Source organism: Protopterus annectens, chromosome 5.part0 (genome assembly GCF_019279795.1).
Source record: "Protopterus annectens isolate FY-2018-M chromosome 5.part0, PAN1.0, whole genome shotgun sequence".
Classification (NCBI taxonomy): Eukaryota; Metazoa; Chordata; order Ceratodontiformes; family Protopteridae; genus Protopterus; species Protopterus annectens.
Genome location: NC_056735.1, coordinates 968,189,319 through 968,212,216, shown reverse-complemented (window position 1 = coordinate 968,212,216; position 22,898 = coordinate 968,189,319). Strand labels below are relative to the sequence as shown.

At 40.1% G+C, this 22,898-nt stretch overlaps 1 protein-coding gene and 1 long non-coding RNA gene across 3 annotated transcripts in view; one reads left to right on the top strand and one right to left on the bottom strand.

Moving 5' to 3' along the window:
• LOC122802908 (protein Atg16l2-like) overlaps positions 1 to 22,898 on the bottom strand; it is a 1,475,787-nt gene that overhangs the window by 182,465 nt on the left and 1,270,424 nt on the right. The window lies entirely within an intron of this gene.
• On the top strand, positions 14,465 to 20,964 carry LOC122802909. Its single transcript, XR_006365003.1, has 3 exons — positions 14,465 to 14,478; positions 15,567 to 15,573; positions 20,780 to 20,964. It is a non-coding gene; the product is annotated as an uncharacterized LOC122802909 (long non-coding RNA).

Genomic DNA, 22,898 nt, shown 5'->3' with positions numbered 1-22,898 from the left:
AAAAGGTGAAGTCTCAAGATTGGTAAAATTCCCTTATTAGCCTCAAAAAAAAGTTGAGATCCCTTATCAAAACCACCAAAGCCAGTTGAGTTACTGCACAATGCTACCTCCTATACTCAGCCAAAAGATATTGCCAACATACTGGCCGACAGACTCACTGCCAACTTTACCCCCACCCAAAGGACTAATCTCAATACCAGAAGAATGCCAGGCACCCACTATTACTGCAGCACAGGTTAAAGCCACATTGTCCAAGGCCAAAAATACAGCTTCCATGGACCCGACAATATCTCTGGCATTGTTCTACATGACTTACAAAGTGAACTGGCACCACATTTGTGTGCCCTGTTCACTCACAGCCTCACCTCAGCCTTTGTCCCTACTGAATAGCGCACTGCTACAGTCATCTCCCTCTATAAAGGAGGAGCCACTACAGACCCTGGACATTATCGCCCCATTAGCCTGATGAGTCTGATATGTAAGGTTTTGGAGCGCATCATCATGGACCTAATTAACAAGGATACAGGGAATCTCCAAACTCTATATCCCACGCAATTTGGTTCAAACTGGTTGACTTCTCTGAGTCAGTCACCAGAGTTGTGGATGAAGGTAAGGCAGTTCATACAGCCTACCTCCATCTGGCCAGGGCCTTTGATACCATTCTTCCCCCAGAAATTATTGATAAACTCACCAAACTAGGCATTGACCCCTATACTGCTAGGTGGGTTGCAAATTGTCTCACAGACAGAACCCACAGTGTGAAAGTAGCAGACTCCAAGTCAGACTGCCGACCAGTCACGAGTGGAGTCCCACAGGGATCAGTCCTGGGTCCTTTCCTGTTTGGCATCTACTTCGCAGAAGTCCAGGCCAACACGGAGGGACTCTGGCTGACCAAGTTCGCAAACAACTGCAAGCTGGGAGCCATTATTAACTCCCCAAGTGATGTAGACATCCTACAGAAAGGCCTCACTGAGACCAATGACTGATGTCAAACCATGGCCTCAAACTTAATGCCGAAAAATGCGTTGTCATTCCCTTTGGGAAAAACTCAGTTCCCACTGATTACCACATTGATGGGAGCCCACTGAACACAAAAGGCGTTATAAGAGATCTGGCGACACAGGCTGACAGCAACCTCTCCTTCAACCACCACACTGCTACTGTGGTCAGAAAGTCCTTCTATGTGCCACATCTCATTACCAAGGGTTTTGCATCCAGGAAGAAAGAGGTCATCATTTACCTCTACTCTTCCCTCCTTAGACCAATTATAGAGTATAATGCCTCATTTGGCATGTACCTCACTAGACACCTGCAACAGTGGGAGGCCAAAAAAGTACCCCACAAAGAGAATCCTAGGCCATAAACACATGTCCTACATGGACAGATTAAAAAAACTCCAGCTATTCTCTGTCTCATATCATCTACTAAGAGGCGATCTCTGCTTGACTTAGAAAGCCATGTCTGACCCAGCTCTGTTAGAAATGCTACATCTAAAGGAATCCTAATCCTCACCACATGCTCCAGTGACCTTACCCTCATTACCACAATCAACAGAACATGCTGGAAAGACAGGTTTATAACCCAGAGACTGCCCATGCTCTGGAACAGACTTCCCATATATCAAGCAGAGCACCTCACTGGCCCTCTTCAAGAGAAATCTTGATGAGTGGATGAGAAATAGAAAGTTCACCCAGGGATCACTCCAGTGGCTCTAATTGATAGAGGCACTGGGAACTTACGTAAGGCGGCACAATGCCAGGGCACTTCTATGGGCTAGGCTTGTAAAGGCTCCAAGGTCATTAGCCTAGTACACACCTATGAGGGTCTGCCCTGGTCCTGATAGCCAGTTGACAGCCTTAGCCAGTTGACAGCCTTTGTAAGAGCCAACATCTATATTATGTTTACATGTCTTGGTCTGTCTTTTTTTGTCCCACATACTATATACTTTTATTCCCAATGACACTACTTTCCAAGCAAAATCAAAGGTGCCTGTTGTGACTGTTTTGGAGAAGGATGGAAGAATAGGATACCTGGATTTGGTGAAATCTGATGTCTCCACCACCTCATTTCCATTTTTACAAACCACAGAAGTGCAATTTGGAATGGCAATGGGTGTTGATACTGGGACCAAAGAGATTTGAGACATCATTATATCTTTCTCATTTGGAGTTTTGCAAGAGGCATCTAAAGTCTCATAGATGCTGTAAGACACGAAATACTGGTATTCCCTGGCTGATACTGCCATCTGAGTGCAAAACCCCTGGAAAAGTTCTAAACATAGATCTATTTTTGCCTATGAAAGAAAAGCTTTTTGTACTAAGTTGTCTAGCGAGCACTTCAAAAACACAATCATGTGCCAGAATTTCAGAAAAAACTTTTGAATGTTCTCTTTGAATCTCAGCCTGTGAAGGAGATCCCTTATCCAAAAGAAAGATTCCCAACACTGACACTGCAAGACAAGCAAGGCATCTAAATATGGAAAACTGTGGATACTCTGTAGCCTGCAATGAGCTACTACTGGAGCTAGGCATATTGTGAATAGTCCTGCAGCAGTGGCTAGCCCAAAGGGTGAGCTGAGAAGTGATAATGTGATCCATATACAGAAAACCTTAACAAACATAGGAAATCTATATGAATAGGAATGTGATGATATGCATCTTTTAAATCTAAGGTTACTGAAAAAACTCAAATGAGGAACAAGGTGTAAGAGGTTGTGAAGTATAGCATTTTGAGGTTTGGCACTATAACAAACTGGTTTGGAAAAGAAAATTTCAGAACTGGTCTCCAATTATCTTCTTTCTTTGGCACAAGAAACATTTTCTGACTTAAAAAATTTCCCCAGCTGAGGAAGAGAAACAACTTCTAAAACCCCCTGAGCCAGCATGTAGTTTAAAACAGGAGGAAATGGAAGAGTCTGGTATGGCGAATGAAGAGGAATTCCCAGGAAAGGTGGAAGGTCCTTCCATTGCCATCTGTAACTGAAATGGATCATCTTCATGACACTGAAACAATGTGCTGCTAATTAGAGGAAATTGAGATTCAGACTTTCTGTAAATATTATTGGATTGCCAAGATTGTGAGGGGAGGATAGGCCCTTGGTATAGTCATTCTGACTTATTTGATGTTCTGGGGAGATCAAGCATTCTTTTTGGAACTTCCCTTCCACTGCTTTTAAAACATCTGCTTATTAGCATCCTGCTGAGACTGTTTGTTTGCTTACCTAAGTTGGATGATGCAGCAGAACTCTCTCATCACACGTTTTGATAACCTCAGCAGCAGATGTCCAAAAACTAAATATCTATCCACGGGAAAGTACAAAATTTAATCAATGACATCTTATGGAAGGTTCTGAGAATGCAACCATGTAAATCTACTTAAAACAATGCCAGTCACAGCAGCCCAGAATTAGTATCTACACAGTCAAAAACACATTTCAAGCAATGAGTAGTGACATGATAAAGAGAGGAAACCAGACTACATACAGCAGAATTTTTCTCACAACAGGAAGCTGAAGCTAAAACATTCCTCACAATTTCACAGTCAAAATAAACATACAAGCCGGACAGTTTAAAATTCTGAAAATCAAAGTTGCAGAAGCATATACTGTTCCCCAAAACCTATCAATAGCCTTCACATCTTGTCAGAATGAGACAGATTGGAATTAAAAAAAAAATAGCAACGACTTCCAAGTTGGCCACACACTGATCAACAGCTTAACTTCAGCTCTCACAGTGTGAAAACAGAAACTGAGAAAAAGAAATGCCATTGACACTGTTTTTGGATAAAATTCAGGTAGCAGCAAGTAGGTACGCTGTCTGGATGCCAGCAAAGAAATTTGGAAAGCCTGAAAGGATATCAACCAGAAAATGTGAAGAGAGAACACTGTCTGAAAAGGATTCTGCAGTTGTTCAGCAAAAATCAATTCAAAGTTTAGCTTTGGCTAAGAGATTGCTTCCAGAATTTAGAGGAAAAAAATAAATAAAATGTTCTCAGAGGTGAGCAAAATAAAGGAAGCACAGAAAAATATATCAACTCATAACAAAAGGCTGTAAAAACAGAAGAAGTTTTAGCTAACTGTTCAGATGAACTCATAAGAAATGCAAAACTCAGAGTCTTAAATGAAGAAAAAGCTGGCTAAGTTTAAGGCTTCTCAAGAACAGACATTTTAAAAAAATAGCAGTGTTAGAAGTCAGAGTGAGCTGAGAAAACCTGTGATTTTTTTGTGGTACTACAAACTAGAGGGAGCACACTGTATTAATTTTATGAAAGCAAATAAGCAACTGGGCTGGTATTCCACAGCAGGATTTGTTAACTCAAAGGGCACGTCAACTGTATGCTTCAAATGTGACCATGAGAAAACATAACCTGTATTAGTAAATATGCAATCATGCAAGCAGAAACAGTTGATCTTGACAAAACTTTGACAGAAGGGCAAAACATTAAACATTGGAGACAGTAGTGTGTTTATTCACTATACACCAGGCAAAAGAGAAGCAAAACTATTCAACCACTCGGGGCGACAGGAAGGTGTGAGATTCAACCTGCTGTATCCATCTGTCTTCAGAGTACTTTTTTCCTGGAGGGTCAGTCATTTTGGAAGCAGAACAGGCTAAGAAGGAAATAAAAAAAGTTACTCCAGCAAAACGTGAACCAGCAAGAAGAAGGTGACTCTGACTCTCATTCTTCTGACAGTAAGGTTCATAGAGAGACTTTTCCAGTGAAAGCTTTTCCAATGTTCCAAATGAAAATACCCAACTCAGAAAAAGAGCACAGGAGCTGACTAGAAGAATGAGAAGTACCATGGACTTGAGCAAGAATCTGATGTTGGGAAATGGAGATGACAAGGAAGAAGACCAGCAACACTTAAATTAGTGAATAAATGGGAGACTATGAAGTATTGATCACATTTGTGAAATATGACTTTGAAGAAAAAAGTGGCTGGAAAAAACTGGACTTTTCTTGACTTTGTTAAACTTGTGGAGGGACTGAACAGCATATACCCCACTTCATGTCATTAATATTTAGAAGGGAACTAAAAAGGAAAAAAGTAATTGTAAGTAAAACAAATGTGCTTATTAAAATTTGCATAAAACATGTCATGATATAAACTGCTTGTTATATACAGTAAAGCAGTTTTGTGTAAGTGTTTAGTTAGGGGTATTTTAAATGTTGGGGAGTCTTTTCAGTGACTGATGTATGTGTTAAAGATATTAAAGTAAACAATTAAATTTTAGATGTAAAAATATACACTTTGTAGTATAACAAGAATAGAAAGGCTAGACAAATCACATTTAATGTTAATGTGTTATGATCTTGGGCTGCTTGGGTGGGGTGGGTTGTAAAAGTGGATTGATTATATTGTATTCTGTGCAAACTTGTAAAAACCACTGGAGCTTTTCTCCCCGGGCCTCCACTGAAAATGGACATAAATCCAGCTGGACTAGCCCGGTCAACAAATGTAAAATAAATAAATAAAAATAAAATCAATCATAGAGCATTAGAAAAGATTGGGAAGGGAGACTAGTAACCTGATTTATAAGAGAACAATGTACGGCTTCCAAGCATGCAACAAAGTTAAGAAGGTTTAGGATCTTTGCTTGGTAGTGTTTGCATAGGTATTTTTATACCCCAAGCAAACTTCAAATAATTTTTCCTCAGGTAGATAGCAAATGTTGGATATGTGGGTAGGGAGGAAAGAGGTAACTGGGAACACATGTTTTGAGAGTGCAATGAGTTAGAAGATTTTAAAACCTCCCTACAAAATACTCTGTCAGAAATACTTTGAGCACAAATGGCTGTAACTGGAAATAATACTTTTGAGCTGGGACACAGGATCTGAATTGCCTAGATATAGTAAGGCCTTATTAAGTTTAATTTTTAAGGCCTTATTAAGTTTAATTTTGTTAGATGACTAAAAAGCAATTAGTAGAAAACTGAAATCAAAGTCTAAACTTTATTTGAAGTACTGACTATTATAAAGAGACAAAAGAACTAAAAGATGACTCTTTAGAAAAGGGAAGGAGCAGATCACAGAAATATATGGAAATTGTGGGAACTATGCATGGAAAATAATGTTCAGGATGAGGAAGAGAAGGCAAGAATTCAGCAATTTATGTAATGGTGGAATGATACAAAGAATGAAAAGATATGTGATGTATAATACACATAAATGGGAAAAATTGCTACTATCATTTTTTTCATTTTTGTTAAAGTATGTTTGTCTATGTCCTAAGTGATAATTTAATAAATGTGTTTAAAAAAAATCATCCCAAGAGAGGAACAAAGACATGCTTGACAGGAGAGGTAACTTTCTTGTCATTTTTGTTAATAGCACATAACGAGGTTATGATCAGAAACCCAATCATAATTTCTTGAAGTGCATGAAGCTTCAATTACAGCAATGTACTGTGACTTACAATGAAACAGTGCTGGAGCATGAAGTGTTTTATGGGTTTGAAACCATAACATTCTTAGCACTTTCAGAGTGACAATTAAAAGATACTTAAAAAAAATCTGGTCAGTGTCTGTGTGGCAGCACTAAGTGCTTCATGGTTTTCAAAGATCTGAAACACCTTGTTCTTGCATACTTTTGGATCTGTCAGTACTTTAGTGTGAGACTACTGCTCAACAGTAGTTAGAGGTGGGTAACAAAGGCTTGCTACCACCTATTTGACATCAGAATAGTGACCAATAAGCCTGTGTTTTCCTCAAAGCTTCATGCACTCCATTTCTCACAATTACACTATTTAAACTCATGCACATCCCTGTTTTGTAATGTACTATGGAAATATGCATCAGAATAAAACTGAAGTTGAATTTGTAAGCTAATGTTCTCCATGGCCTTTCTGGTACTGAAAAACATCTTCATCCATACAGTCAAATGGGCCCTGACTTAGTGCATTTAAAACAATACATTTATTTTACATGTGTAGATTATTATTCCAGGTTCCTTGAAATAATCATACTGACAGACACAACAAATGCAAGTGCGATTAAATGTGTATGTCCTTGAAAAATGGGATACTTGCTATTGTCATATGGTCTGCAATACAAAAGACTGGAAGTGAAAAGATGTGTGTCCAGTGGGTGGATGAAAAGAATTTTTCATCTCATGAGCAAAAGTAGTAAAAATCTATGAAGATTTTTAACCCTAAGTTTTTGAGCATCAGAATACTCCACTGCAGGGGTTCAGTCTCTTACTGGTTCAGCTAATGCAGATTACCTTTTTTCAGCTAAAATACTGATGACTGAAAATCAGCACAATGTAGTGAAACTGCTGGAAACAAATAAGCAGACACAAACACCACTGTGGTAGAAACTGCAGAACACTACCAGAATTACAAGTAGAATTTAGGATAATAGAAAAGCCATGGGAAAGTTTACAGCCAGGAGTTGAAGGTGTTGGTAATGCAGCTCAACCAGGATCCTGTGCTTTTTTTTTTTTTTTGAAGAAAAAGAACTTGGAAAGCTGTATAAAAGAAATCACAGACATTTCCATTATACAAATACATCAACCTTGATGTTCTAGGAAGGTGAGCAGGCAGAAGTGTCATAAACTGTCTTTTGTAAAATGTAGAAATTGTGAGAACTGCAACAGTCAGGAGTGGCAGAGACTTGTAAAATCATCTCAGTATAACTTCAGTGTAGTAAAGATTAAGCATCCATTGCAACTAGTTTTTTTACAGTCAACAGATATGGAAGACCACTGAAGAGATCAGCCAGATAAATCAGATAAAAAGTAAAAAAATGTACCAAGATAACACACAGCAAAATGTTTAATCACAGCAAAGTACAAAGTGGTAAGTGCTTTCACAACCAAGGTTGCTTCATCAGACACCACAGTAAAAAATGCACAAGTTTAAATAGAGATTCTAAAATGCCAATTAATCAATAAAATCACACAACGATTAAGTAGCAGTGAAAAACAATTAAGCCTCATGCTCAAACTAAAAAAAGCATTGCTTAAGAACATTGCTTAAAAACATAGTACAAAAAGGAATCAAATACTATACATGAGAAAGCACTTAAAAAGCTTATAAAATCATTATAAAACATGGAAAAATACTAGGCAAAATTAAAGCTAGTTAAATACATAGACTAATTTTGAAAGAACTTAACTAATCTTAATGCTTGAGATGTCTAGCCTTTAAAAAAGGGACCAAAGAAGTAGTAGCATTCAAACCAGGATACTTTTCAGCATTAAGTTTCAAAATCCACTTCTGTTCATGTCCCTCTGTGATATTCTCAATGTCACCACCTCTGGGGTTTCTATAAATATGTTGTAAAACAAAGAACTTAAAGGAATGAGAACGGCCATTGGACATAACATGATTGGCTAGAGCATTTGATGGTTTACTATTACCAATATCTCTTAGGTGGTCTAAAATACGATCTTTAAGCATTCTATTTGTTTTTCCTACATAAACAGCAGGGCATTGTACACAAAAACAATAATAGACCACATCTGTAGATCTGCAATCAGTGTATTGATTAGTGTACAAAGAAAATTTTCCTAGTAGGACGTACATATTTATTTTTACTATATATAAATTGACAAGCACTGCAATTCCTGCATGGAAAAGTACCATGCTGATTGGATCTAATAATAGTTCTAGATAATTCACCATGACATAGATGTTGTTTAAGGGATTTATTATTTCTAAAACTAAAAATAGGAGAATGTCCGACCTTGTCTACCAATCCAGGCACTTCTTGTAGCAAATACCAATGCTTTTTGACTACATCTAAGTACTGATTGATGTTACTGGAAAACTGAAACACCACTCTAAAATCATTACTAGTTCTGTTAATATATCTTGTATTGTCAGCAGCATCACCAGCATTAAAATAAGGTTTACATCTAGTGCTTCTCAGCTTCCAGGCATTAGAGATGGTCTGTTCAATGTCTGCAAGCGAGTATCCCCTATGTAAAAATTTTGTTTTTAAATTAGATAGGGCAACTACTGCATCTTCATCTCTGCTATGCAGTCGCAGTGTTCTAAAAACCTGACCCTTGAGCATGTTCCTAGGAATGTGTCTAGGGTGCATACTAGATTTGTACAAAAGAGTATTTTTTCTAGTGGATTTAAAATAAATATTACTGCAAAGACGATTTAAAACAGATTTACTAAACTGCACATCAAGGAAACTGATGTCAGTGTTGGAACTATGGTAAGTGAACCTTAAAAAATCAGTAGTTGAATGCAAATATTCCAAAAACTGTGCCAAATCAATACCAGAGCCTCTCCACAGCATAAACACGTCATCCACAAAGCGGACATACCAAAGCATTTGTCCAAAGAATGGATTATTATTTGACAACACATTTTGCTCTTCCCAGCTGACCAAAGCCAAGTTGGCGTAGCTATTTGCACATGCAGTGCTCATGGCCACGCCAACTTTCTGCAAAAAGAATTGCTCCTGGAACATAACAATCTTGTTCTCTAGGATAATCTCTAATAGACTACAAATCAACTGTATCTTAGTGTTGGTAAAACACTTATTCACAGAAAGAAAATCCCTAACGCTGTCAACACCCCAGGTGTTAGGTATACTAGTGAATAAGGATTCAATATCTAATGTAACAAGGACAAAATTCTCATTAACATCAACACTTTCCATTCTATCATAAAGCCTTTGTAAAAACATCTTTGTATCCTTCAATATTGTATGGCAGTTTGCCAACAAACCATGTAAACATCCCACTACATAAATAGAGAGAGGTACAGTACACCATCCAGTGCCTGAAACAATAGGACGCATGGGTGGAGATAATACATTTTTGTGTATTTTTGGTAAGCCATATACCCTGGGAACAAGAGGTTTATACACATTAAAATACTTAAAAAGTGAATCATCTATTAAATTCGTGATTAATAAATCAGAAATTAAAAAAGAAACTTTATCTACAATAGCGTTAACAGTAGGCTTGGAAATGCATTGATATGCATGCATGTCAAGTAAAAGTTTCTCCATTTGTGTGACATATAAATCCTTGTCCATTAACACTATACCACCTCCTTTATCTGCCTGCTTAATAACTAGTGAATGTATATTTTTTAATTCTTGCAGGGCTCTGTGTTCATCTACTGTCAAGTTATAAAATGACATATTAGTATCAGTTGAGTTGTTTAATTCTCTAAAAGCAATTTCACATACATCTATGAATCGTTGAATACCTGTTGGTAAAGCTGGAACAAAGGTACTAGGTTTTCTGTATATATTATGTCCTTTATTACCTGCAGTAGTATCTGTAGGAAGCAAACACTTTAGGGAAAGACTTCTGCCAAGTAGTCTTAAGTCCTTCAACATTTCTGCTGGGTCGGCCCTCCTTGCAGGAATAAAAGATAACCTTTATTAAGAACACTAACCTGTTCTCTATTTAACACAAAAGAAGAAATATTTATAACTAAGTCTGAGACTACATGCGTCTCTTTTTGGATTGATGAGCTATCACATCCATGTGCTGGCTCTTGAATGTCTTGCCGTTGTGTGTAAAGCTCTTGGACCGAGCTCTGTACGGCAGGGCTGTTCTCAAAGAGTAGTCCCCCTTCTTTGTCTTGTCTAAAAAAACACTCGTTTCCTTGTTTAGTTATTGAGTATTATTAACTACAGATACATTTGAAGTTGAAGGCATTACTGCCGATGCGTAAGTGGGACGCACATCATTGACAGACTTGTCAATGGTAATGGAAGTCTCCAAACTGCTAAAAGCAGTAAAAGAAGGTTGCATACCTGGTTCTGCTTGCATAGCATTCTTATATACGGGTGCCAAAACTTCCCAATCGTCTGTAGTAGTAGGAACTGCCGAATTACTAGTAGCAGTAAAGTACAGTTTTGTACCTACCATAAATGTAGATGTCCGATAGACATGCAACTGCAGTCATAACATGTGGGTTGTCCTGCCTCAGGCAGCCCTCGGTCGGCCGGATTCCAAAGTCTGGGTCCGACGTCGGCTGATGTCGCATCTCCGACGTCAGAGCGGCTGGAGTACATAAGCATCAGCCGACGCCATTTTCTTCAGTGTTTCTTGCCCCAGATGCCAGGTGCCCTCCAAGGAAGGCTATAATCAAATTGGAAGACAAAAACAGGATTCCAAACAAGTAAATGAGCAATAAAACAAATACACCATAACAGATATCCCCAGCTAAGAGAAACAGGGATAGGAGTGGACCCTAGGCATAGAGGGGTATGGAGGGTGGGAAAATCCGACTGCAGTTGCATGTCTATCGGACATCTACATTTATGGTAGGTACAAAACTGTACTATGTCCTTCAAGAATGCAACTGCAGTCATAACATGTGGGTAGAATACCATAGCTTAGCTGGGGGAGGAGGAACGCTCTAGGAAAAAGATGGTGTGGCAATCAAACCCTGCAGGACTGCCGAAGCAAAGCCTGCTCTGGATCTGGAGTATAGAGGGAGATTGTAGTGTTTGGAGAATGTATGCACGGAGCTCCATGTAGCAGCTTCAAGAATGTCCTTAGTAGGCACCCCTCTTAAGAATGCTGTAGAGGTGGCTGTAGCTCTGGTGGAATGTGGTCTGACATTGGCTGGAACAGTCTTTCCATGAAAGGAATAACAGAATCTGATGCAATGCCCAATCCATTTTGAAATAGTCTGTTTTGAAATTGCTTTTCCTTGTACTGCAGGGGCGTAAGCTACAAAAAGTTGTTCAGACTTCCTACTGGTCTTGGTTCTGTCCAAGTAGTAACAAAGTTGTCTGTGAATGTCCAAGGTATGCAACAGTCTTTCCCCCCTGTTCTCAGGATTGGGGAAGAAAGCAGGCAGATGAATGGCTTGATTTAAAGAAACCCTAGATACCACCTTTGGCATAAAAGTAGGGTTGGTCCTTAATGAAACCCTGTCTCTGTGAAAAATAATAAAGGGTGGTATTGCCATTAGGGCCTGTAGCTCCGAAACCCTTCTTGCTGATGTAATTGCCAACAGGAAAGCTGTCTTCCATGAGAGAAATTGCAAGTCAACTGAAGCTGCTGGCTCAAAAGGAGGTAGAGTCAGTTTTTCTAGGACAAAATTGTGGTCCCAGGCTGGAACTGGGGCCTTTCTTGGTGGCTTAATGTTCTTGATTCCCCTGAGGAATTGCCTTAGTAAAGGGTGTGAAAAAACAGGAGAATTAGTGTTGTATCTAGCTGAAATAGCAGATGCATGTATCTTTATGGAAGAATATGAGAGACCGTTCTTTAACATATCTGCCAAATATTCCAAGATGAGTGGGATGTTCAACAATGATGCATCATGTCCTTTGCTGGTATTCCAATTGCTGAATCTTTTCCACTTTGCTGAATAAACCTTTCTGGTGGATGGTCTTTAGCCTCTGTTAGTATCCGCTGTACTTCCTTGGAGAGAGATAGGCTGAAGTTATTTATGAGATCTCCCAGGCTGTTAGCTGCAGTGTCTTTAGATTTGGATGCACTGTTTCGAAGTTGTGTTGAGTCAGAAGTAGAGGCCATTGGGGAAGGGCCCACCTCCTGGTGTGACATATGCTCCGTAGTAATGGGTACCAGTGTTGTCTTGGCCAGTCCGGAGCTATTATGATTCCCTTGGGTCTCTCTGCTTTGATCTTTAGTAATACTGAGGTCATCAGTGGCAGAGGTGGAAATGCATAGATTGTTAGGGAGTTCCAGTTGAATGAGAGGGCATCTATTTTCCAAGCTTTTGGATGGTATGTCCTTGTGCAGAATTTTGGTAGAAGATGGTTGAGATGAGAGGCAAATAGGTCCACTTCTGGCTTGCCCCATGTCGAAGTGAATTGTCTGAAGGCCTTCGGATGTAACCTCCACTCGTGTGGATCTGTGAAATTCCTGCTTAGGCTGTCCGCCAACACATTGTCCTTTCCTGGAACAAACTGGGATTGTAACTGGATGTTTAGGCTCAGTGATTTCTCCCAAAGATGCATTGTCAGTCTGCAAAGGGGGTAAGAGTGTGTGCCCCCTTGCTTGTTTATGTACCACATCACAGTGGTGTTGTCTGTCCGTATCAGTAAATGGCCTTGCTGGAGTTGGTGTTGAAAAGCCTCGATGGCATGCATTACTGCCAGCATTTCCTTTTGGTTTATATGCAGATGTGTTTCCTTTGGAGACCATTGTCCTTGTATACACCTGCCTTCCATGTGCGCCCCCCATCCAAGGTCTGAGGCGTCTGTGGTCATGGTCTGTATTATCTGTGGTTTTTTGAATGACATACCTGTGTTTGCCTGGCTCACAGAGGCCCACCATAGGAATTCCTTTTGTAGGCATGGAATGAGCGGTATGATTGTCTCCAAGTTGTTGCTGTGTTGAGACTAAATACTTTTTAGGTACCATTGAAGCTTTCTCATGTGTAGCCTTGCTAATGGAACCAGGAGAATGCAGGATGCCATGTAACCCAGGGCCTGTAGGAATCTCCTTGCAGTCATCTGGGTGAGTTTTGCTAAGCCTTTGAAATAATGAGTTAACTTCTCTTGCTTGTCTTCTGTCAGGTAAGCCATCTGAGAGGCTGTGTCTAGTTTGGCTCCTAAGAAGATTATTTGCTGGGATGGCTGCAGTCTTGACTTTTGGAAGTTGACTGTGTATCCCAGAGCTTGAAGCAATCGTATGACATAATCCAGGTTTTTTGTCAACATCAATTTGTCGTCTGCTTGTATGAGGCAGTCGTCCAGGTACGGGTAAATTTGTATCCCCTGGAGCCTGCGATGAGCAATTACTGAAGCTAGGCATTTTGTGAATACTCTGGGCGCAGTAGATAAGCCAAATGGCAATGCTGAGAATTGATAATGCTCTGGCCCTGCAAGAAATCTGAGGTATCTTCTGCAGCTGTGTCTGATAGGGACATGCAGGTATGCCTCCTTGAGGTCCAGAGTAATCAGCCAAGACCCCTTTCTCAGCATGGGAAGAAGTTGCTGTAGAGTCAGCATTTTGAACTTTGGTACTATGAGAAAGGTGTTTAATGCGGACAAGTCCAGTATTGGTCTCCATTGAGATTCTTTTCTTGGAACAAGGAACAGTCTTGAGTAAAACCCCTGGTCTTGTTCTTGTTGTGGAACTCTTTCTATTGCTTTGATCTGGGTCAGCAGAGTGATTTGCTTGATAGCCTCTGCCCTCTGGTTTTGTGGTAGGTTTGGCATGCCTTGTTTTCTTGGTAAGGTATGAAAATGAAACCTGTACCCTCGGTCTATAATGTCCAAAATCCATTTGTCCTTTGTCAGTCTGTGCCAATTTTCTGCAAACAGAGATAATTTCCCGCCCAAGGGAGCTTCTATTTGTTCCCTGGTAGGCGGTAGTAGAGGAAAGTCATTGAGATTGTGGTTGTGGGGCAGGTGAAACCCCTCCGTCACTTCTTTGGTTTCCTGGCTGCCATTGTCGCCCCTGTAAGGGCTCTGTATTGGCCTCTTCCTCGCCACGCCTGTTCTTACCCCTTTGAAACTTTTCTGTATTAGGAAAGGACCAGTTTTTAGAAGGCCAATTCCTACTGAATCTGGGGGGTTGAACCTGTAGGAAATCTTTCACCGTCTGAACTGATTTTGCTTTTTCTTCGATGGTCTTTAACACATCCTTAGCATTGGCACCAAAAGCTTGTTCTTTTCCAAAGGTGCATCCAGAAGTTTTGCTTTTACATGATCTGGTAGAGGTTGATCTTTTAACCAAGCATGTCTACGAATGACTGCCCCTGTCATAGCTGCCCTACATGAAGCTTCCAGTGCATCATATCCACACTGCAGGAAGCGATTGCTTACTTGCTGAGTGTTATGTACAGCTTCCTGCAAAGTCTTCCTGTCTAAAGGATCAGGAGTGGCTAAAGTTTTTTGTAAGTCTTCTAAAAGGTAATCCTGATATTGTAACATATGAAAAAGGCAATTTAAAGCTCTCATAGATAAGGTAGTGGATGTGTAAACCTTTTTGCCCCATCTCTCTAAAGATCTAGCCTCCCTGTTGGACGGCAGTGGATTTTTAGACGTGGAGGCTGAAACTCCTTTAGGCCCCTGTGAAATAGTTTCCAAATCAGCAGAATGGGCCCTGAATAAATGGGAATGAGTTTCTGGGACCCTGTAATACCTGTCTGGCTTGGCTGGAGCAGGAGGAAGAGAATCAGGGGTAGCACTAGAGTCAGAATATAAATCATCCAGAACATCAAGTACAGGAGGAATAGCTAAGGGCCTGTGCTGGGGCTTCTTAAGGAAAGTCCTCAGGCGTTTCCTAATATCAGAATATTCCTGACCTTGCCACTTGAAATGTTCCCTCATGGTGTGCAGAACTTCCCCAAAAGAAATATCCTCAGGAGGGGAGGCCGAGGGGATGGAATCTTCTGCATCCGAGTCCTCATAGGTCTGGAAGAGCTCTTCCTGGCTATCAGAGTGGACAGAGCCCTCAGAATCTTCATCTGAAGGAATAGGTTCAGAGGGTTCAACCCTGGGCCTTTTATCAGAAGGAGGCTGGGATCCTCTCTCAGGATGGGCCTGTGAACCTCTAATCATGGAAATTAAATCAGCAGCCATGGACATAACTTGTGTCTCTGGAGTAGGCTGAGGTAAGGATTTGGAAGTAATATGCTTTGTTTTGCTGGCTGCCTTAGCCCTAGTGTAGGCCTTAATAGACATGGCCATAGGAGGCCTGGCAGCTCCACGTGCAGGAGTGACCTTGTCTACAGCAATGGTCTCGGGCATTTCCTCGGTTTCGGTATCCGGAGGAAAATCGATAACTGGCGTCGGAGTGATGTCCGGAATTGGAGTCGTCGGTAATGTGGTGTCTTCGGTTCGGAATGGTGGAGAGACCGTCTCAGAGGGAACCGGAGCACTCGCGCTAGGTTTTGGCGTGGAGTCGGTGGTAGACGCGGGCCGAGGATGTTGGTCCCGGTCTTTTCGCTTTTTGGGAGTTTGCGAAGTCGGAAGATCCGACGGCATGTTGTAAGCAAATTTATCGGCGAAAAAGTCTTCAGCGAACTCCGCCCGGCGCCTGAGAGTGCGCTTGTTGAAGCGAGCACAGGCTACACAGGCCGAGACGTCGTAGTCTGGGCCCAGGCAAGGAAGACAGTAAGAGTGGAAATCCTTATGAGGTATTTGTTTACCACAAGAAAGACAATTGTTAACTTTTTCAGTTATTTCTGACATCAGCTGAGGCAAGAAAAGGTCCCCAATGGGGTACTTAGCTTTTTTGATGACTTCGGTATCGAAGAATACAGGAGCTGACCGACTGGCACTTGCGAACTGCTTCTGCTTCGGGCACCGCGCGGCAAGAAAGACTGAAGAAAATGGCGTCGGCTGATGCTTATGTACTCCAGCCACTCTGACGTCGGAGAGAAATGTGACATCAGCCGACGTCGGACCCAGACTTTGGAATCCGGCCGACCGAGGGCTGCCTGAGGCAGGACAACCCACATGACAACCCGCATTCTTGAAGGACATCAGGAATTTGCAAACCTGGTTCCACTTGTGTAGCATTTGTAGATACGGGCGCCATAACTCCCCGATCATTCATAGAACTGGAAACAGGACCAGAGGAGCCAGTCGTGTTTCCCTGCGATGCAATATTTGCATTAAAGGGACCATTACTCTGAACAGATTTAGTTTTAACTTCTTTCGGCGAGGAAAAGACATTGCTTCTTGCAAAGTCGGTTTTATCTCTATTAAGTTTAGATAACTTAATAGACTGTAGTTTCTTCTCATAAGCAACTATATTTTCCTGTAGTTGACTCATTTTGTTGAATGTAATATCACAAGAAAAATTGTCAGTGATTTTTGTTTCAAGATCAATAATCTGTGCTTTTAAGTCAGCTTCAATAGGTGAAAAAAAGTGCATTAAAAGTTCCATATATTGAGAACTAAATTGTAAATTTAATTCTTGTCATTTACGTAGCAGGACTGGATATGTATCTCCATAAGTGGGCATATTTAGAATTCTTAAGCCTCGTGGAATAATTTTAGCTTCCAACGAAGCTTGAAGATGTAACCTCTGTCATTGCAGTCTCTTGTATTTATACATCATATTTTCTAGATACTTATATATTGCTGAAAAAATTCTGGCAAACGTTGATTAGAAAAAGTTTCATCCATACCAGCTTGTATAACAGTATTTAACAACGGATCCACAGGAATGTCTAGAATCCTTAGGAAACGGTGATGTTGTCCACTCACAGACTGCTCAGTTGTAGTATCTTCCATGGAGCTGTGTGAACATTCACCAAACAAAACCAAAGAAACCGTGTTGGATAAAACCTTGGTGCAGAAATAAATCCAAATGAAAGATAAAAAGTAAAAAATGCACCAAAATAACACACAGCAAACGTTTAATCACAGCAAAGTACAAAGTGGTAAGCGCTTTCACAGCCGAAGTTGCTTCAGCAGACACCACAGTAAAAAATGCACAGGTTTAAATAGAGTTTCTAAAATGCCAATTAATCAATAAAATCGCACAATGATTAAGTAGCAGTGAAAAACAATTAAGCCTCATGCTCAAACTAAAAAAAGCATTGCTTAAGAACATTGCTTAAAAACATAGTACAAAAAGGAATCAAATACTATACATGAGAAAGCACTTAAAAAACTTATAAAATCATTATAAAACATGGAAAAATACTAGGCAGGAAAAAAATTAAATAGAATACTTGGAAACTAAAAGCTAGTTAAATACATAGACTAATTTTTAAAGAACTTAGCTAATCTTAATGCTTGAGATGTCTAGCCTTTAAAAAAGGGACCAAAGAAGTAGTAGCATTCAAACCAGGATACTTTTCAGCATTAAGTTTCAAAATCCACTTCTGTTCATGTCCCTCTGTGATATTCTCAATGTCACCACCTCTGGGGTTTCTATGAATATGTTGTAGAACAAAGAACTTAAAGGAATGAGAACGGCCATTGGACATAACATGATTGGCTAAAGCATTTGATGGTTTATTAGTAACTGCTGTATGGGAAATTCTGGGTATATGTCAGTAATGACTGTGTCCTAATGCCCTTCAATGCAGAGTAAGGAAGAGGGGAAGGGAAGATAGTACAAGTGCGGACTCCAACTAATGAGTAGTGCAATGACAGATGCCTGCAGTTAGTCAGCATGCATGGTACAGGTAACATACACGAGAAGGCTCAGGAAAGTTAAGAATAAGAAAAAAAATGAAAAAGAAGATCAGGAGCAACAAGTGACAGTGTCCTACAACAGTAGAAGGGGACCTAACAGACTATACTACAACTAGTCCTAGGGAAATCTGAACTTAAGAAAAGTCATGTGATAGCAGGAATTAATTCATAAAAGGAGAGAAAAATCAGTAACTGAAGAGGTAGATAAATGAAGATCTGGTAATCCCTATAAACAAGATATGATACTGTAGAAGTAAAATGTTAAGCTGAAGATAGTCCTAAGATGCTAATTTAGTTAGCTTTAACTACTTTAGAGATTCAGTAGTACATTATTACAAGTGCCATTGTAATCGCAATGGTAAAACTTAAAACATCTAATTAAAACTACTTTCACTGGTACTGACATAAATACCAGACAAGACATAGAGGAAATTCATGTACAAGTAGCAGATCTCTCTCTTGTAGCTAAATTCATGTACAAGTAGCAGATCTCTCTCTTGTAGCTAAATTCATGTACAAGTAGCAGATCTCTCTCTTGTAGCTAAATTCATGTACAAGTAGCAGGTCTCTCTCTTGTAGCTACATAACTCAAGTATATGACAGTTGTGCATACTGGCTACATGGATGGAAGGAGGCTGCTTTTTACCCTGTTTATATAAATGTAACGCTTATATCCAAAAATACTACATGAATCAGCATTCTGTTCAATACAAAGAAACCACTGGAATCTCTAGCCAAGGACTGGCTTTCTTACTAACTAAAGCAGCTTCAAATCCATTAGTCACATCAACATACAAGTGGGTCTGTTAAGTCCAGCAGTGATAGGTTATTTTTTTCTACAAGCCACAAGATGTCTGCCATGGCTATATGTTTAAGAGTAAAATCTTTATTTCATTTTTTTAAGGAACACTTGACTGAAGTAATCATCTACTGTAATACTGTTTAAAACCTACAAGACCTAAACTTGGTTCTACTTCTGATAAAGGTTCACAGCCTGTTTAGGAGATGGACTGAGAAACACAACTGGGAAATGTCATGCATTAGAATATCATCTAACTTCTAAAGTGCTTAAGGATTTTCACGGCGCTTGTCTTCTTAATATACACTTAACCTTTACCGCAACTTTTTTTTTTTTTTTACTTACTGTGCATGTGGCATAAACTAGGGAAAGGTAGTGCAACCAACATGAATTCATTAGTGCTGCTAGACTGCATAGACAGAATAGTAGATTAGGCCAGAGCAAACAGTATAAACTTTTTTGGTAAAGCTGAACAATACAAAATTTTTTGTCTCCAACAAGGTGTGACATTTCATTATTTTATTAATGTTTATACTCACTCACTCAGACAATTGAAGCTTATGTCACAGTTGCTGATGTGCAAAGACTCAAACTGACTTTTGCTCATATTTTGTTACTTTGACTGATAGTGAGTTGCGAGTGGCCTGACTAATGGTTTGGGTGCATGGACAGTTCCCTAAAGCTTTGGAAGCTGGCTGATAAATCATTAGCCGGAATAAACCCATACAGCTTACGACTTCTGCAACAGTGATCATTTGAACATCTACTGTTATGCTAAACTTACACAGCTTTATTTTATGAAGATGCTGTTAAGACCATGAGAGACCTATGTTTCTATGCTAGGGTCTTAAAGTTGGTCTGAACATACTTAAGGAGGAAATGTGTCACAAGAGTATATGTAGTTTATTTTTTACAGACCACTTTAGCAAAAGTGAGCCACAAGGTTCTGTGTTAGGGCCATTATTTATTATTGTTGCTAATACTTGGTACATTAAATCTGAACAAGGGTACATTGGTGAAATTTTATTTAGGTGAAGCTACTGATTAGATAGTGTACATAAGTGTACTGAGTTAACAAACCATTGACAACAAACATGTCAATGTAAATTCACTGGATCATTAGACCATTGTAGTCCTTGGATCATACAAGATCTAATCAGTCCACTTCAAAACTAGGACTTCTTAGCCTTAGAGAGAAGTTGCTCCTCACCTAGCACCTGTAATGTAGTACTCTCCAGATCCAATTTACTGCTTTAGATAGAGCATCAAAATGCACTGCTAAACTCATGTAGTAATGTTTTTTTTTTTTTTTTTTTTTGCATTTTTGGAGAAAATTCTTTTCCCAAAGTCAAATTACATGACAAATCTTTCCATTTTAGCAGTTTCCAATAGAGATTTTTAACTATATTAATAACTAAGCTGTCAGTGTTTTCTTCTTCCTCCTGCAATACCAACCAGGTGTCCACTTTGATATGTGCTGTTACTGGTTTCCTCATTAAATACTTTAAGCTATTTATTTGGGAGTTGTGGTGATAGCTGGAGTTAGCACTTACTAGAGTTTCAGATTTGCAATTTGATGGCTTAAAAGGTTATTTCATTCTGGTCTGCAAAGTTTTAGTGACTGCTGATAAGGATAAGACTTCAGAATGCTGAAAGTGCAGAACTGAGGATGTAAGATTCCTTATGAGGACACTTGCTGTTTGCATGGTGTGTCTGGTGTGGGGATGGTGGAATATCTAAACACTAACTGTAATACAATTCAGTTAAGAACTCTACAGGAAGGGTATAACAAGTTACTTCTCAAATGTTTTGTTACCTTCTGAATCTTTAACTGCATCAGAGCCCATGAAAGAGCAAAGAAAGCTTGATGATAGGATGCAAAGGAATTAGGTATGAACTTTGAAGAGAGAGTTCAAGCCTTGTGATCGAGGCTCAGCCCGCGGACGGTGTGAGGCCGGTGGCGGCCCCCGGCGCGTCGGGATCAGGTCTTCCCGGAGTCAGGTTGTTTGTGAATGCAGCCCAAAGCGGGTGGTAAACTCCATCTAAGGCTAAATACCGGCACGAGACCGATAGCGGACAAGTACCATAAGGGAAAGTTGAAACTTTGAAAAAAGAAAAGAAAAAGAACTTTCCCACTAAAGTAAAGTTGCCAGTGTGGAGGTTTCCATTCCTGAGAATTATTCCATAGTACAGGGCCTTTCAGGAGCAGTAGTGTATTGTTGGGATTTCTCAGTTGGAGATATCTGTTATTCCCTATTCACAAGCCAAAAGAAATCAACAGTTTCTCCTCTGAGAAGTTAATCAAATATATGAAGCCAAACATTCCTGTAATCTGACTCTACTTTCCTTGAGATCTCCCTGCAGTCCTTCAATTTATGTGGATTTGGAAAAGAGGATGAAGGCACTTGTTAGGATAAAGTTGAGACGGTTGCCCTCTCTTCCTCCTTTGTATCAAGGGTGGCAAGAAAAGACCTGCCCCTCATCCCTTCTACTTCAGTTGTCCTTTCTGAGGCCCTGGATTAGCGCTGCAGGTTTCAAAGCCAGTGATCTTGCTTGTAACTTCTGCTTCATTACTGATGCAGTCCAGTCCTTTGCTCCCAGTGACCCCTATTGCACCAGTAAACTCAATTCACATCTTTTCACTGATAAATTGGCTTTCAAAGCCATAAAGCACTTATTGAGTGCTCTCAGAAAGACTGCAACACAGTCTGGTATGTTTATAGACACATTGCCATGCCTTTTCAAAGCTTAGGAGAAGAAGGGTCACCTTATCTGCTTTTTTTCTGCCCCTATCTTTTGAGATGATACATAAGTCTTCTTTGGGGATTCCGGAGGCCTCCTGGGCGGCGAGCCTTCCTCCTCTAAACGCGTTGGTTCCTGGTTCCATGGGTCGAGGCTCTATATATAATGCTAGGCGTGAGTTACTTACAGATCTAGACCGTTTTGGCCAGCCTATAATAGAATAGTAATAGAATAAATAGTAACAAATAAATAGTATAAAAATAAAGAGAAGACCAACATCCTGACATCCTGATCATGCACACAGCAAGCATATACCTAAAAGTAGAGTGAATTGGGAGAAGAAAGAATCACAACTCCTCTAGGTCTGTCCAGGCCACCAGGGGGCAGGGGGGGGAGGGTGGGAAGTGAAGAGAAAGAAGACAAAAACATATAACATGGATGGTAAGAACATAACTTAGTTTGATGTGTTCTGTCTATCATCATTTCTGCTGGATGGGATGGGACACGTCTAGCCCCGGTGGCCTAATGGAACTAATGGGACAGACTGAGAAGAAACCAAAAAGTAGAAGCTCCTATGCCTGACTAAATCCAACAACTTATAATAGAGAAATGAAGAGAAGTAGCCCAAGTAGGTAGCTGCTGAAATGGTGTCACAAGATACGATAAGATAAGGTTCCTTTATTGTCATCACACAGGTACAATGAAATATGTAGCAATCCTCTTAAGGTGCATTCACATAAAATGAACACAAATAAATAAGAGAATCTTCTTCTTACGGCTTTTCCCGGTTAGGGGTCGCCACAGCGGATCACCTGTCTGCTCATGATTGGCAGTGGAGTTTTACAGTGTTGAGTTGCCAACCCGGCGCCCAACCTTCCACAGAAGGCACACACATGCACACACTCACACCTAGGGCCAATGTAGTGTCCAATCCACCTACAGCATGTCTTTGGGATGTTGGAGGAAACTGGAGTACCCAGAGGAAACCCACGCAGCCACAGCGAGGACATGCAGACTCCGCACAGAAGGTACTCCAGCCGACCTCTTGCTGTGAGGCGACAATGCTAACTGCTGCACCACCGTGGCTGCCCCACGAATAAATAAGAGAATACAATACAACAAATAAACAATACAGTATAATGCAATGCAATGCAGTAAACAACAAAGTTAGTGCACTTGGGTATATTGCATATGAAAGGAATAAAGGTGCACAAGAACGTAAACATACACCTTATAGTGGACATATAGTGGACATAGCTATTATCTGTACTCAATGTGAGTATTTAGCATTGTT